The sequence below is a fragment of the Pteropus alecto genome, unplaced genomic scaffold (assembly GCF_000325575.1).
Source record: "Pteropus alecto unplaced genomic scaffold, ASM32557v1 scaffold338, whole genome shotgun sequence".
NCBI lineage: Eukaryota > Metazoa > Chordata > Mammalia > Chiroptera > Pteropodidae > Pteropus > Pteropus alecto.
In genome coordinates, this window is record NW_006441995.1 from 588,569 (window position 1) to 605,099 (window position 16,531).

The following is a 16,531-nucleotide window of genomic DNA, read 5'->3' on the forward strand; positions in this document are numbered from 1 at the left end:
GACACCACCAAGCCGCAGGGAGGGACGCCCCCGCCGACTGGAGGATTGGTTCCCGGGCCGGCGGCGATGCCCCCCCGGTAGCTCGGGCCCCTGGCCGGGTGTTTGTGAGTGTTTCTATGTGGGAGAAGGAGGAGGAGGAGGAAGAAGAAGCAGCGATTTGTCTTCTCGGCTGGTCTCCCCCCGGCTCTACATGTTCCCCGCACTGAGGAGACGGAAGAGGAGCCGTAGCCACCCCCCCTCCCGGCCCGGATTATAGTCTCTCGCCACAGCGGCCTCGGCCTCCCCTTGGATTCAGACGCCGATTCGCCCAGGTAAATTCCTGCTCTTTATTTCGGCGGCGGCGGCGGCGGCGGCGCCAGGTCCTCAGCGTCTCTCCTCCTCTCTCCCCTCCCCGCCGTTTCCTTAGCGGCCCCAGGTCTCCTCCACGGGCGAGTCTTAGAGTTCGCTCCTCTCTGGTGGCAGCCGCCCTGGGTGGCGGTGGTTTTGTACCCTCTCCCGGCCGGCTGCGGTGGCGGGGACTGGGCTCCTGCCGGGCGGCCGGGGAGGCGTAGGCCCGGCGGAGAGTGCAGGCCGCGGGCCAGCGGAATCTACTTGAGCTCGGGGATTAGGAGAGCTCCGGGCTGAGCGGAGCTAGTGCTGGTCGGTGACAGGCCTCGCCCGGGAGCAGAGCCGGAGCTAGTGAGGAGGCGGAAACAATACAACTAACAGCAAATGTGCCCTGATCGTCCCCATATTTACAACTTTCCTGGTCCGGGAGTGGGGAACGTCCCAGTGAAACAAACAACCCCCCTTCTTCCCCCTGTGACCCCATGAAGGGAGGAAGTAGTTTCAGTTAGTGAGACAAATGTAAATACTCAGACACGGATCCAGTGGTAATTTTTTTCCCGGTGTAAAACTTGTTTGAGCGTTGGAAAGTTAATAAAGACTCATTTTCTTTTTTTAAAGAATTAAATCGTCCACATGAATATTCAATACAGAAAACCATAGTGTGGTAGACACTGCATATGCCCCCCGCCCAAGAGCTTTTATGTTGTTGTTTGACAGTGTGTTGCACATGGACTTTTTATTCAAAGACAAGTATAAAGTACTTGACAGGTTTACCCTGCCACTTTATATTTGTATGTGTTACATAAGAATAATTTTAAACGACTATACATAAAATACTCAGGTACTTCCTGATCCAAACGTGTAGAAGCATAAAAAGAATTTTTAATGCTCTGAGAATTGTGCTGAGATACAAGTAAAACCAATTTTCTTTAAAAGTACACCAATTAAGTTATGCTTAAAATCCCTGGGAGTTTAAAAAAAATGTAGAAGGTGCCATCCTTTAATGTCGGGGCAGATCTTCTTGAGGTCCCAGGATTGTCATTGGCTGTTTGTGCCCATGATGTTTGACTGTGTAATGAGAGAGGTGTCATTTTAATAGGTCAAATGTATCTGTAAATGCTGGAGAAAATATCAGTTCTATCTTAAATTGTAGTTCACGTATAAGTTAAGTGTTTAGAGCTTGTTTATGGAGGCGCTGGTGACATAGGTTGATATAAAGGAAAAACAACCAATTTAAAAGCCTTAAGCTATACAAATTGCATAGAAAAATAAATATACGTAGGTTAGACTATTTTGATACTTTGTCTCATTCATGGAAGGGAAACTTTTCATTGGTTAAAATGAAGCAATACTGATCAACAAAGTCTCTTGTTTTACTAGTGGGTGTTACATTGGTTTGAATTTTTTGTCTCATTAAATTATTGTCATTGTAGAATAAGTAACTTTCCTGAAGGTTATTTTTGAGTTAAGCACTCTGCTTAAAATAAATTGTACCACATTTACTGCAAACGTATGGAGAAATGTTAAAAAGAGTGAAGTTAATATAGCTGTCACGTACTGGGCATGTTTTTAATGCTATAAATCCGTGTAGTAGTCAGTAGCGTGTCCGTGATTTGTATTGGTCAGGGAGCAGTTTGAATTTTAAAAAGCCTGAAGCTCCTGCTGAGCCCCAATCCCGGCCTCCCTCCCTCCCACTAATCTCCCATTCCTGTCTTTGTGCTGCCTGCTCCTGTTAGACACTGTTTGCTACAGGGCCTCAGGCCTACAGTGGGTGGGGGGCATGCGAATGGGGGCCTGCTGGGAGAAGAGAATACAGAAGGGAGAAACACTTCACATCTTAAGCAGAGGGCTTGGGGTTTGGGGAGGCGGATAAGGGCTTCAGTATAAATGTCTTTACAACTTTTGTTGAAATAAAATACTGAGACATATGTCAAGGGATGAACATATTTCTGTTAAAGGTAATGGAAAGAGGAGTTCTGCTTGCTTAGCTTTCATCAACAGAAGCAACTTTTAGTGTTTCATAGTTGAAGAGAGCTTTTTTACACAGATATTTGAATCTACGTGTTAGGTATCTGTTTATGTGACCGATTTTTTTCTTGTGACTTTGGAATTAAAGTTAATTAATTCCTATCAGATCTTATTTTCCTAATTCTACATATTTATCAATCTCAAAGTAGTATAGGTTGTGTGATAGCTTTTATTAAGATAGCATAAACATTTCTTTAAAGTATATTGAAAATATTTTTTGTTTGGCCCAAACTGATTAAATAGGTTATTTTTTAAGGGAGAAAGCATTATAAAACTCAAATAGAACCTAAGTTTGAACTTTAATTTTTGATAACTTAGTTGGAAGAAATAATTTGTGTTTCCCTAGAGATTATGAATAATCTGCTCCACCTCTCCTGTATTGGTTGAGATATTTACCAGTGGTTACTCTTGTGTTTCCATTGTTATTATTACTTTTTTAATTCAGTGAAAGGAGATAACCATAAGTGTTCCAGTAATCTTACAATGCTAGTTATATTATTTGGGGAAATATTTCCAAATATATCTAAAGGAAATTTCAACATTATGGTTTATTGTTTCTCTTGAGTTTGTAGCATTACCAATGACATAATTATTACTTGAAACGAAGTCAGTTTTAAAGTAAATATCAAAAAATCTAGTAAATCAAATTAAAGTTGAATATTAAATAATTATCATTGGTGTTTTGAGGAGAGTGTATAAGATGCTTCCTTTTGAAAGCCTTTCAACATTTGTTTACTAAAGTTATTTGAAAGCATTTTGAACCTATGCTAAGAATCCTAATACTGTCCACCTTTAAGAAAAAAAGTTATATTTGAAGAAAGAAAGACTGTCCTAGTTGAGATTCTTTCTGGGGAGGAAAAAGTGAAAGTTTTAAGTATAGTAGTAAATGTAGTTTCGGTTGTCTGCATGGTGATCATTATTAAATTTCAAAAATATTATGAGCTATACAAACTCAGACATGAAATTTATTTGGAGCTGGACTATCCAGCTCAAACATTTATTTTCTAAGGCTTCCTAGACTACTTCATATTTAATTTTTTGGTACCAATTCATCATCAAACTGCTATACTAGAAACATTTGAACCTATCTGTATTATATTTTGACATGGTCTTATATGGCCTATTGTGTTTTTACTCTTAAAATAAGATGTAAAAATTGATAATACAAGGGTAAATAAAAACTAAAGAGTTTGAGTTTCATATAATTTCATTTAACTTTCTCCGTCCCATTGCTTTTTAGGAAAAGCATAAGTTGTAAGTCATTCTGAAATTTTAAATATAAGATTTCAGTTTTATATGAAATGATTGGGAAGATTGAGGTAAATAAAAATTCCTTTTAGAGAAATGTAATTTCAATTCTGTTTATCACATTTATTTGCCATAAAATGAATAGGAGGAAATTACTTCTAGGAACTTTATAGAAGTCTGGTAATTGTTTACTTGAAGGTGTTTATTTTAATATCCTTAGCATACTAAGTTGGCTTTGGTGGTAATTTATGGTCTTATATGGCTTTTGAAAATCATTTAAAAGTATACTTTTTAAGCAAAGTTTTTTATATTTTTAGCATTTGTCACTTATTATTCTTTGTATTTTTAAATTGATCCTTTTTCAAAGTGACCTGAGTTTGTTTATAAATATTCTTATCTCCCTATGAGAGGAATGACCAGCATGATTTCCATTTTTTGATGAAAAACTTGACACTCAGAGGCCACGTGATTGGTGTAGATTCACGTAGTGAGTCAGTGAGAGAATAAGGGATTCCCTGACTCTTACTAGATTTTTATTAGATTCTGTTGCTTTAAGAAATGTCTGTGCTCCTGTCATGGAAGCTGTGGATTGCTCAGTGCCGACACTGATACCGTTTGTGACTTTTTTCAATTATCTGAGTCCAAGGTGCTTTTCCCTCTTCTTTTAGAGATACATGATACCTGTCTCTTGGTTATATTTTCCTGTTATAGAAATAGTACTTTCATATTAGAAATCCTTACTTTGTGTGTATATGTATGATGTTCGATTTTTTTTACATATGTCCCTCTTAAGAAATGTAAGTGAATTAACTATATTTGTAGTGAACAATATATAATGACTCCTAAAAGTTTTTATTTTTATACTATTTTTTTTAATTACTGGAGTGGAATTTTAGTGTTTCTAATTGATTTAAAAGCAATTTTAAGCAACATGTTTTTTAATGCCATCATTGTAATTTTAAAGGGCATTTTATGTACTCAGAATTTTTTGTCCAAGTATGTCAAGTAATAAAAATGATATTAGATATTTTTCTTATATATCTGTTTGTTGAAAATCTGGAGTCAGTTTTAATGAATTGAGTTTTGTCAGATTGTATTGTTTCAAGGCATATTCCTTTCTATTCCCAAGGTGGTAGTATTAGGAGAGATTATTTTTTTGATATACTATTGCCAGCTAGAAAAGATTTGGAGGGTTTATTATTTGTCAGGAGTTGTGTTAAATATGTTCCCCCATAATATTATCTCATTTAATTCTTCTAAAAACCTCATGAAATAGAAACAGTTATCATCCACAATTTACAGATGAAGAAGCTGAGGCTGGAAAGGCTGGAAAATTGCCCATTTTCTTATAATTAGCAAATGATTAATTTGATTATGTTTGTTCTTAACGATTTAGGATTCCACATTGCTAGATTTAGTACAATCTTAATATTATCCTTGGTTGCGCAGTTGATTCATGTACTCAAGGAAATTGTTTACTTTAGGCAGAGAACCAAAATAGAATTCAGACTATATATGTCCAATAGATATGTAATGTTTTTGAAATCAGCTAATCTTTACTATTTTGTTTTAAAGTTGAATTGTTAAGCAATCTATGATTTTTTACTTTTAAGTTTTTTTATGTTGTTGAAATTGTCAAAGCATCTATTTTTAGAAAGGGAAAATTCATCTTTAGAGAGTGGTTTCCTTCATAGACATATTCATGACCAATTGTAGTATAGTAGATGAATCTACAAATTAGTGAGACTGACAGTTTTTTTAAATTGAGTATTTATATAACCAAAGAATGTTGGTTCTTTCAAAGTCATCAACTTTGAAAGTTGTATACTTATTAAAGAGTTGTTGCTGTTACATACAGTGAATACCTTTAGAACTTTTGAGATAGTATTTTTCTTATCCTTAATGGTAAATTTTTATCTTCAGAGATGAGTTTGAGTTTGAGAGACAGTAAAAAGTAATGTGGAACTTAGTTTAGGAAAACTTAAGATTTCAAAAGATCTATTTTTGTGTCAGGACCTGTATTGAGTGCTTTACATTTGTAATATGTGATATTATTGAGTGATTTCCATGACCAGAAACTGCCAGGGACTTTCTTTATATGGATTTTCTCAATTCTTCAAGGTATAGTATGAGTTTGGTTGTAGTTATCCTAAAACACTTGAAAAAACTGACGATAGAATGATTAAGCCACTAGCCCAAGGTCATACAGCTAACAAGTGGAAAGAAGAGAAAAGATTCCAGAGTTAATGCTTTACCCTTTATCCTAAACGACTACACTGTGTATTAGGATTTGAACCAACTACCCAATGAAGTTAGTGATAGTGTTCTTGTTTGAGAGACAAGGAAATTGAAGCTCATCATGTTTAAGAATCTTGTCCAGGATGACAAAGCTAGCAAATGTTAGAGATAAGATTCCAACTCAAATATTTTAGTTCTAAAACTTCTTTCCATTCTACTAACCTGTCCCTTTAAGATTTAAAATACTTTTTTTTTTTAAAAAGGTGAGCTTGGTTACAGAGTAGTAATACTTTTTCTCATGTGGCTTTTAATGAGATCCCAAAGATAATTTAAAAAGAGGAATTCTGAAATGTTTTGGTAAGTTATAGCCAATACCTTGATTACAGTCTTTAAATAAAATACCTTGTTACTTTACAACATGTATGATATACAAAATGTTTTATGTATAACATGCATTTAGATAGGTATTGATTTTTAAGTATATGTATGCTGTATCTGTGGAATAGATAGCTTTTGAAAATGTGGAAAAGCCATTTTATTTTTATAATACTGTTTCTTGAATTGTTTTTTACAAAAATGTTAAGCACTAAAAAATATTCCCTAAAATACATTAAACATTCAGCATAATTTATGTAGGTAAATTGTTTTGCCATCTTACGTGTGTGACATATCATTTAACGTGAATATACCAAACTCTTAAAGTTTTCTTTTGTATATATTTGCCCTTTGGCAGAAAGGAAAAACTTTTGGGTATGCAGAAAACATGGAATTAGCAACATTAATTAATTTATTTAATGAAATTTTTTTTATACTTTTATGTCCCCTGAGAAATTCAGAAGCTGACATAATTTTGAAATATTTGGATTTCTTTTTGTTAGAGTTAACATTTCGGTCACTTGTACTTCTCAGTCCTTTAGTCTTGTGCCGATGAAATGCATATTTGTTTTGATATGAGTACTGTTTTTTAAAAATAGTTATTCTAGATACCTTAAAAACTAACAGTGCTAGACACAATAATGAATTATTAAAACTTGAATAATAGTTTTCTCTAAAAATGTTAATCTTTATGACTGTATATTAAATTTTTTTATTAGCAAAACAGAAATGTCCTTGAAATTAATCCTAGCAAGGAAATACATCACTGAGTTTTCTCAGCACTGCTACTTGGCAACCCTTTCAGGATTTAAAACCACTTTTAGTTGTCTTATCTGATAGATTGTGGGTTGCCAATTTCCACCTAAAGAAGTTAATCATCTGAGTATAGGTTATATGTAATTTAGTTTTTCCTTGGTAGTGACCAAGGAAATTTCACATGGGTGTATATTGGGCTTAACTCCGCCCCCTCTTTTAAATACTATTTTTTAAAAATTGATGCACTTGACATATGTTTTGTGCCTTCAGGGTTCTGCCTATGCCTCACAAAACTCCAAGGTTGAAAGTTGAAATGTAATACCTAAAAGCTACTGTTACCATTTTTTCCACTTTGAGAAAAAAATTAGGAATCCAGTATTTATGCTATAACCTACCTTCAGGTTATCTCGAAAGACATATATGACATGGTTTTCATTAAACTCTACTAATCATATTACTTTTTCCTCTTTCCATATATGTCTCTTCCTTTCTCTGTCAGTGTCCACCCAATCTTTATCTTTTAAGCAAATTTTTGCATAGCATGGTGAATATAGATGGTGTTGATGTGGATGGTCCTGTAATGTATTATGGTTGACCCTTGAACACAACATGGGGTTGAACTATGTGGATACACTTGTACGTAGATTTTTTTCCAATAAATATTACTTTCCTTGATGAAACCTAGAACACTTTGAAAGACCTCAGGTTCTGAGGTCTTCATAAGTTCAAAATTTGCTGGTGAAAAAGCATGGGCATTAACTGTGAAAATGTATATTTTTGTAGCATTACTACTTTCTTCTATAGACATGTGTTACTTCTCAAAATGTCAGGTCAAGGACCAGAAATTTTTTTTAAGGGGGAAAAGAAATCATGGCCTTTTTTTCTGTGAAAGCTTCCCTGGTCATTCCATTTCACAGCATTCGTCAGTGTTTTACTTGTATCTCGATAAAATAATTTGTTCCTATGTCTGTCGGCTATACTAAACCACCAACTCTAAGAGGGCAAGGAAACTGTTATTTTCATCTTTATGTCTGTAACACCATCACAGTGCTTGTCCTGTGCTGTCGGTATTCAGGACATTTTTGTTAAACTGATTAATTAGACTTGAGCTATATGAGCTATTTCTTAAAGATAGATTTTTAAATCTATGAGCTATTTCTTAAAGATAGATTTTTAAATCTAAGAAAGTATATTTTTGTGTTAATTTCAAAATATTATTTTCTTGGGTTTGGATTATATCCTTGAGACTTTTTGAGTAAGAACATTTTATTTACCTATGTCTAACAATACATATATAACATAACTTGGTATAAAAATAAATCAAAGAAAAGTTTAAAACATTTCCTTTAGCTGTTAGTGCACATTGTAAAGTATAGGAAGGGTTTTTCTTTTGCTCCTTTGGGCAGTAGAATTGGGAGTAAGATACTAGGGTGTATTGCAAGATGGAGGGTGTCTGCTTTCTTGTTTTTATGCTTAAGATTGATTTATTATAGTTTGCTAATTTAGATATTATGTGTAATAATATAGATAAGTTAACTGTAATGAGAAATACATTATAACAAAAATGCTTCAACTAAAATAGTGATATGACTTAATTTTAGTTATAGGTAGGGTTTATTGAGGTATAATTTGCACAGTACAATTCACTGTTTTAGGTTTACAATATGATGAGTTTTGAGAAACATATGCAATCTTGCAACCACTACCATGATCAAGGCAGAATATTTCTGTCACCCCCAAAAGTTCCTTTTTGTCCTTTTGTAATCAGTTTCCTACCCCTATTCCAGCCCCTGGCAACCAGATCTAATTCCTGGCCTGGCACTGTTGTCTTTGCTTGAATGTCATATAAATGGAATCATACAGTTTGTAGGCTTCTGTGTTGGGTTTCTTCCACTTAGAATAAGGCTTTTGAGATTCATCTATGATGTTGTATATGTTAGTAGTTTGTCAGTGACTGATTTTTGAAATTTAATATACTCTTTAACTTTGATATTATTGTCAAAAATACTTTGAATAGCTTTAAATATTTCAAATCTTGCAGTTGCTTTATTTTTGAACATGATTTTACTTGCTCGTTTTTACCCTGCACTCCAAAAATCTTGTAATCGACATTATTATTAAGTGGCATTTATTTATATTAGTTGTTCTGTTAGGTTAGATGCTCTACAAAGCTGGTAAACTAGACATTGCCCTATTTTTCATCATATTTAAAGTAGGTAACATCATGTATTTTTGAACATACAGCATAGAGAAATTGGAACAAGAAATGAGGGATGATAAAATAATAACTCACCAACAATTGTGTTTACATTTTGTTTGAAGGTTAATGTTTATTGTTTACACTAAAAGTAGAACATAGTTATAGTGAAGAACAGTCATTGCCTCTCTTCTAATGCTTAAAGTTAGAGAAGCAGTGCTCTTCTAAGAAGGTGGGAGCATATGAGAAAAGGGCCATTTTCTGGTCATTTTGACATTCCCTCTCCCCACCACTACCTTTTGAAACAGCTTTCTCCCTTAGCTTCAGGACTATCAGTCTCTTTTTGTTCTTCCTCTATGTGTTCAATCTTCCATTTGTAGACTCTTTTGCTAGTTTCTCCTCCTCTGCCCACTTCTTAAATATTGGTATCCCCAAGGTGATTTTTTTTAACCTTTGCTCTGTTCTCTCTTCCTATTGAACTCATCTGTTCACTTGACTTTTTACATGCTTAGAACCTGTATGCTGATGACTCACAAATCTATCTCCAGAATATATTTCTCTTCTAAGACAGATCCAGCTGCCTACCAGGTACCTCCTAATGTCCCATAAATACTAGAAATTCAAAAGTGTATGAAACCTAACTCATCCTTCATTTCTTCCCTACTCTTTCTCCTCTTTCACCGAAAAGAAAACTATTCTTACAACAAGGTGAAGTCGATTAATGTTTTCACCATTAGCTCAGTTGCCTAAACTAAAAAATTAGTGATAATGTTTGTTCCTTCACTTATACTCCAGTACAGTTCTTCACAAAGTTCTGACATTCATAATACCTCCCTGAATATCACTTGAATCCATCCTTCCTCTATTTTGATTGTGAGAGTGGGCATGTACCTATAGTTTGTCAGATGGAATAATTTCTAGCATTTTCACAAATATTTAGAGGTAATTGTGAATGATGTATTTAGTGTTAGGATACTTTTTGCTCATATATTTGGGCTTAGATATTTAAAATTAAAGTGTGATCTTCAGTCACATTCATGCTTTATAGCCTAAATGTGACCGTCTTCTGTATATATTTCCATTATATCTAAAATCTAGGGCTTCTGACTTACTGCCCAGTATATCACTTAGAACAGTTTTAACTCAGCCTTCATCTTTCCATACCTTATTTTTAGAGTACTACATTTCATGGATGTGTACATTCATTTCAGTACTGTGTGTTTTATGTGTTCAGGAGCACAGTCTGAGTTGAGAAGAAAATGTGAATGTAGAAGGGGAAAGGTAGAGGAAGAGCTTTTTAATCGACTGTGAAACAAGTTCATTTCAATAACTTTCATTTTTCTTACAGATAACACAAAACTGAAGAAACAAATGCAGTAGGCTGTGATACCATTCAGTTGCTAGGCATGTATGTGCTTTGATTGCAAGAGTCAGATATGTATTACTTGTTTGTGAGTTTGGAAATTATTGCTCGTGGCTTTGTGTAACCTTCCAGTGTTTCTTCTTTAGAATAAGAAGTTGTCCCCTTCACTCCCCAGTTTGAGCAGATGGGTCTGCTTAGAGTTATCGGTTTAAATAACCTGAATATCTCTTTCATGAAGGACGTCTTAAAATGTGATGCTGTCTTGAAAAACAAACATTTTCTTCACTATATCTGAAGTTTATAACTAAAGAAATAGGTGCTATATTTTCCTCTTGTGCAAATTACTGTGTTTTTGAGAAAACGAGATCAATCTAAAGGCAGTTTACAAAGGCTGATGGAAGAACCCTGTCTGATTACTGAGTCTCTGTGGTGACTTGCACATAGGAAGCACTTGGCAAACAATAGTTGAATAAATGAATTTGAATTACATTTCTTCTTTGGGATATAGGACTAATTGGAGTGACAGAAAATGGGTGGGGCTTACATTATATTTTAAAGGTATTGGGGAACCAAGAAGGTTGTTTAATGTGTTTTGTATTTGAAGAATATTTTTTAGCAGCAATTTAGAGATAGTAGGTGGAAAAAAGGAGACTAGGGAGGCCATTTAGAAATTGATGAGGTCCTCAGTGAAGACAGTGTGAATATGAAGGAGGAAGCCCATAACAAGTATTAAAGAAATATCCGGGATACAGTTTGGTGTTTATATATAGGTAGATTGAGTAATGGAGGATGAAAAGAGTCAAGTATGTCTGCTAGATTCTCAAGTTTCATCCTTGTGGGCCTTGGAGTATGGAAGTTCCATTTATTAAATTAGGAATATAGGAGGTGAAAGTTATAAGAACTGGACAGTCAGGATGTGAAAGAAAGGAAGGAGCTTACACTACACTTTTAGGCATGTTGAGCTTAACCGACCTATGGGACATCCAAGTGTATGGTGGATATGGGAGTTTAAATGCTTCAGGTTCTTGGAGCTCAGAAGACATTAGGCTTTTCTTTGGCGAAGGATATACTTATGTATTGGTCTGTTAGAGGGTTATTTTCATGAGGAACACATTTCTGAATCTATGTAGACTTTTAAAAGGATATATAAAATTTAACTTTAAAACCATGTCTAAATCCTAGGATTCCTTTATTACCTCAACTGAGAATGTCCAAGATAACATTCATTATAGTCCTAGTACAGATATACAAATTAGAATTAGCACATAGCTTTTAAAGCCAACGTATGTTAAATGACTTTGGCTGCCTATGAATAAGAATACAGTCTACCAAATACTGTATTACTTTTCCCATTTTGGACAGGATGGATATTGAGAAATTTAGTGGCTCGGTCAAATTGTTGTAAATGCTAATAGTTATTTGAAAATTACTTTCAAGGCTGACCTGGAAGATCTCTCCAAACAATCTGTATGGTAGATATTATGTGGTTGTTTTTGTTTTTTGTTTTTTTAATCTTGCTTGATTTAAATTACTAGAAGAAGATAATACCATTTTTTTGAGGCTTTGTTTTCCAGTATATTGACAGTATTACTATGAACTTAGAATAACAAAATAAATGTTCTCGTATGACTGTTTTCTATTGTACAAGGCTCTTCCGTAGGTCTTCCTGGTGTATTTGTTTATCTAGCTTAATCTGAACACCGCTTCTTTAGTTAGTTTTATATTAAATCCGTAAACATTATGAGATCTTTCAGTGAGAACTATGTTATTTTGCTCATGAGGAGATTATCTCTATAAGTATAATTATAGGTTTACTTTTAGAATAAATAAAAATGGCAGTAGCTTTTCAAAAGTATCACGCCCAAATAATTATAAAGGTTCAAACTGATTTATCAACAATAATTGATCAGGTATCAGAATGTCAAAATGAAAATTAGCGCTTTCCTAGGATCTAAGTACATCTGAGCAAATGTACTTTTTTTGTTTAGTTTTTTTCATTAAAGAAGTGACATATCATCACCTAAGTGAATTTTTTCAAACATAATCCTTTCTGGCGATGTAAGTTTATAAGTTTCTATTTTAGGTGGTTTTAGGCTTTTTATTCATTTTACAGGAGTTAATTGAATGACTACTGTGTGCTCAGCAATGAATTCTAGGCATTCAATACTAGGACTTTTTTTCAACCTCCCAAATTTTATATGGCTGCCTAAAAGATCCCTCTGTTTTTTTTTATTCCATAAAAACATCATCTGTGAGGCGTAAAGGAGCAAGGAACCACGGTGAGCAGTTATTAGTGAATTAGAATTAAAAATAGAAATAGAATGGAGAGATGTGTTGAGTTCTGAAGAATGGAGGGAAGTTGTTGGATACCAGAGAGGACGTAGCAGAATTGAGGAAAGAAAGAAGTTAGAGTAGCACATATTATAAATGAATTTGGCAAAAGCATTAGTGAGGAAATTGAAGTAAAATGATCAAATATAAATTAGCAACAATACTTAGAAGAAAATAAAAAATTATGACCTGACTAATCTATTCCTAAGGGTGATTTATGTTTAAAATATTTACTCAAAAGTTAAATTGCATTATCTTGTATATGCTAGCTACACATTGCTTAAGAGTAACATGTAAAATGCTTAGGAGTATGCTATACATTTAGAATAAGTCCTCAGGAAATATTTTTATTTTTATTAGTTGACAGCTACCTTTCCAGTTGGTGATTTGATGAAAAAGATATTCTTGTTAAGTATATCCTAAATGAAAATCTTCTAATTTGTGACATTTATAATGAATTATTATTAAGGAAAATATTTAGTAAGAAATAAAAAATAGTCAAATCATCTCAAGTTCATCTGGTATTGAAATATAAGTACATCTTCATAATTCAACTTGATTGATGACTGTATACCCCAGATCAAATGAGGTATCCCAAATAATAACTATACAAGGAGTTTGATTTAACTCATTTCTAATATTTAAAGTTAATTATGTGTCCAAAGGTGGCGTACTGGACTGCTAAGTATGACAGTATAGATATATATACAATATATAGTTATACCCACTATATTTTGATAACTCATTTTGTATTTTCCTGCTTCACACCTTTTAATCAAAGCCTTTACCTCCTTTTTTCTTCATCTATCCAAATCCTACTTTCTTTCTTCATCTATCCAAATCCTACTTTCTGTCAAGATTTTACGTTTTTTGGTGGTGATGAAGGGAAGGTTAACATATCAGAATCACCAGCGTTTTGTTTTTAGCTTATAAATACTTTTGCCCTTTGTTTCTGCCTCAGTTCTTGTGAGCTTTTCCTCTTCTAATACATACCTGTGTACAGGAATTAGTTATATGTTATACATTGACTTGTCACATTCTTATTTTATATCAAGCTGTAGTTTATTTCGTTTCATTTTCACATTATTTGTAGATTATAAACTCTTTGAGGGTAGGATCGGTCTGTAGTATCTGGTAAAGTGTCTTGCCTGGAGTAGGCTCCTGGGAAGTGATTACTGATAACTTATGTGGCTCATCTGAACTGGTTTGAAAAGGTTTGAAAAAACATCTCACATTTTCACAAACCATAAAATTCACTCTTTTAAAGTGTACAGTGGTAAAATTAAATGGTTTTTAGTATACTCACAAAGTTATGCGACTATTATCACTTGTTCAGAACATTTTCTACACCCAAGAAAGAAATCCCATGCCTTTTAGTCCTTACTCACTTACGTTTCCCTTCCACCAGCCCTTGGCAACCACTAATCTACCCTCTGTTACTGTGGGCTTTTTAAGCTTATATAAGTAAAGTTCTACAATGTGGCCTTTCTGTATCTGGCTTCTTTCACTTGTTCATCCATATCATAGCATGTATCAGTACTTCATTCCTCTTTATGTCCAAATAATAGTCTATTGTGGCTGTACCTCATTGCACCTAACTTTTGTCAGTTGATAGATATGTAGGTGGTTTTCACCTTTTGGCTATTATGAATAATGCTGCTATAAACATTTGTTTACAAGTTTTTGTGTGAGCATATGTTTTCAGTTCCTCTGGATAGCTATATAGGAGGGAAATTTCTAGGTCATATGCTTATGTGTAACTTTTTGAGGACTGCCAGATTTTTTCAAAGTGGCTGCATGATTTTTACATTTCCATTAACAGTGTTGGAGGTTTACAGTTTGTCCACATCCTCACCAATACTTGTTATTGTCAACAGAGTATAGACATAGTAGTGGGTGTGCAATATCTCACTGTCTTTTATTTGCATTTTTCTAATGACTGTTGATATTGAGCATCTTTTCCTGTGCTTATTGATCATTTATATGTCTTCTTTGGAGAAATGTTTATTCTAATCTTTTATCCATGTTTAAAATGGATTATCTGGTTTTTTGTTCTTAAATTTTGTTTTTAGAATATTCTGAATACAAGTCCCTTATCAGGTATTTGATTCACAAATATTTTCTCCCATTCTGTGAGTTTTTTCACTTTTTTGATAATGTCCTTTGAGGCACAAAAGCTTTTCATTTTGATGATGTCTGATTTATTTTTCTCCTGGGTTGCTTGTGCTTTTGATGTCATGTTTAAGGAACTATTGTTAATCCAAGGTCAAGAAGATTTAGAGCTATGTTTAGTTTTGGATCTTACATTTAAGTCTCTGACTCATTTCATGTTAATTTTTTACATGTGACTTGGGGTAGAGATTCAACTTCATTTCTTCTACATGTGACTCTGGTTGTGCTATCACCAAGTGTTGAAAGACTATTCTTTTCTTGTTGGATGGTCTTGGCACCCTTGCTAAAAGTTAGTTGAGTGTAAATATAAGAGTATTTCTGTACTCTGAATTTTATTCCATTCATCTATGTGTCTTACCTATGCCAGTACCACACTGTCTTCAGTACCAGTATCACACAGTCTTCATTACTGTAGCTGAAAATGGGTAGTATGAGTCCTCCAACTTCTCATTCAAGATTGTTTTGGTATTCTGGATTTCTTGCATTTTAATGTGAATTTTAGGATCACCTTGTCCATTTTTGTGAAATAGGCAGCTATAATTTTGATAGGGATTATGTTGAATCTATAGATCAATTTAGGAAGTATCGCCATCTTAACAATATTGTCTTCTAGTCCATGAGCGTGGATATTATTTCTTTTTTTAGTCTTAATTTCTTTTATTGAGAATATTTTGTAGTTTTCAGTGTACAACTATTGCATTTCTTTTGTTAAATTTGTTCCTAAGTATTCTTTTTGATGTTGTAAATGGAATAGTTTTTAAATTTCATTTTCAGATTGTTCATTGCTTGTGTATGGAAGTACAATTGATTTTTATGTATTGGTCATGTATCCCTGCAACCTTGCTGAACTCCTCTATTAGTTCTAATTCATACTTCTTTTTTTTTTCTTTTTTTGGCTTAGGGACAATTTATGTTTGTTCTTCAGTATGGTTCATTCTGCCCTTCTCCAGCCTTCCAAATACAATGTGCCAGTAGTAATTACAAGATGGAATTTTTCCGATATTTCCAATCCTTTATGACTTGAAAAAACTTGTACACATATGAGAAATAACATTACACAACTCAGAAGAAAAGTTGTGGTCACATTATATCAAAGTTTTCATTTAGTGCTATCTGGCTGTAGTATAGGATTAAAAATTGAGGTTTATTACATAAACAATGTGCTTTACTTTACCAGTAGTAAGAGCCATCTCAGATGTTTGTTGCAGGAATAAATAAATGCTAATGTTAACAATGTGTACATATGGATGCAAAACAAATTTTATTGGTCAGTAATTTCTAAAGTCTTCATCTTCCACTTAATTGAAGTGATTTTCAGTAATCCATCTGGAAAGCTTGAGTTGTCCAGGTGGAAGCGGGTGGAGATAATGATTAGGCAAGGAGGGTAAAAGGGAATTAGAAAAAGAGACAAGGCAAGGAGGCAAAATTAATAACTTGTATTTTGTTAACAGACAGTATTATGATTTAAATATATCTACTGATTAGGAACAAGAGGA

General features: G+C 33.9%; 1 protein-coding gene across 3 annotated transcripts in view; it reads left to right on the plus strand.

Annotated features, from left to right (window-relative positions):
* Positions 1-16,531, plus strand: part of NIPBL (NIPBL, cohesin loading factor) — a 166,465-nt gene continuing 149,934 nt past the window's right edge. For 2 of the 3 annotated variants that reach the window (XM_006919488.1, XM_006919489.3), the window contains exon 1: positions 1-311. The gene's annotated coding sequence lies outside the window, so the exon portion shown is untranslated. The remainder of the gene's footprint in view (positions 312-16,531) is intronic. The other variant, XM_015595321.1, reaches the window with a different exon arrangement.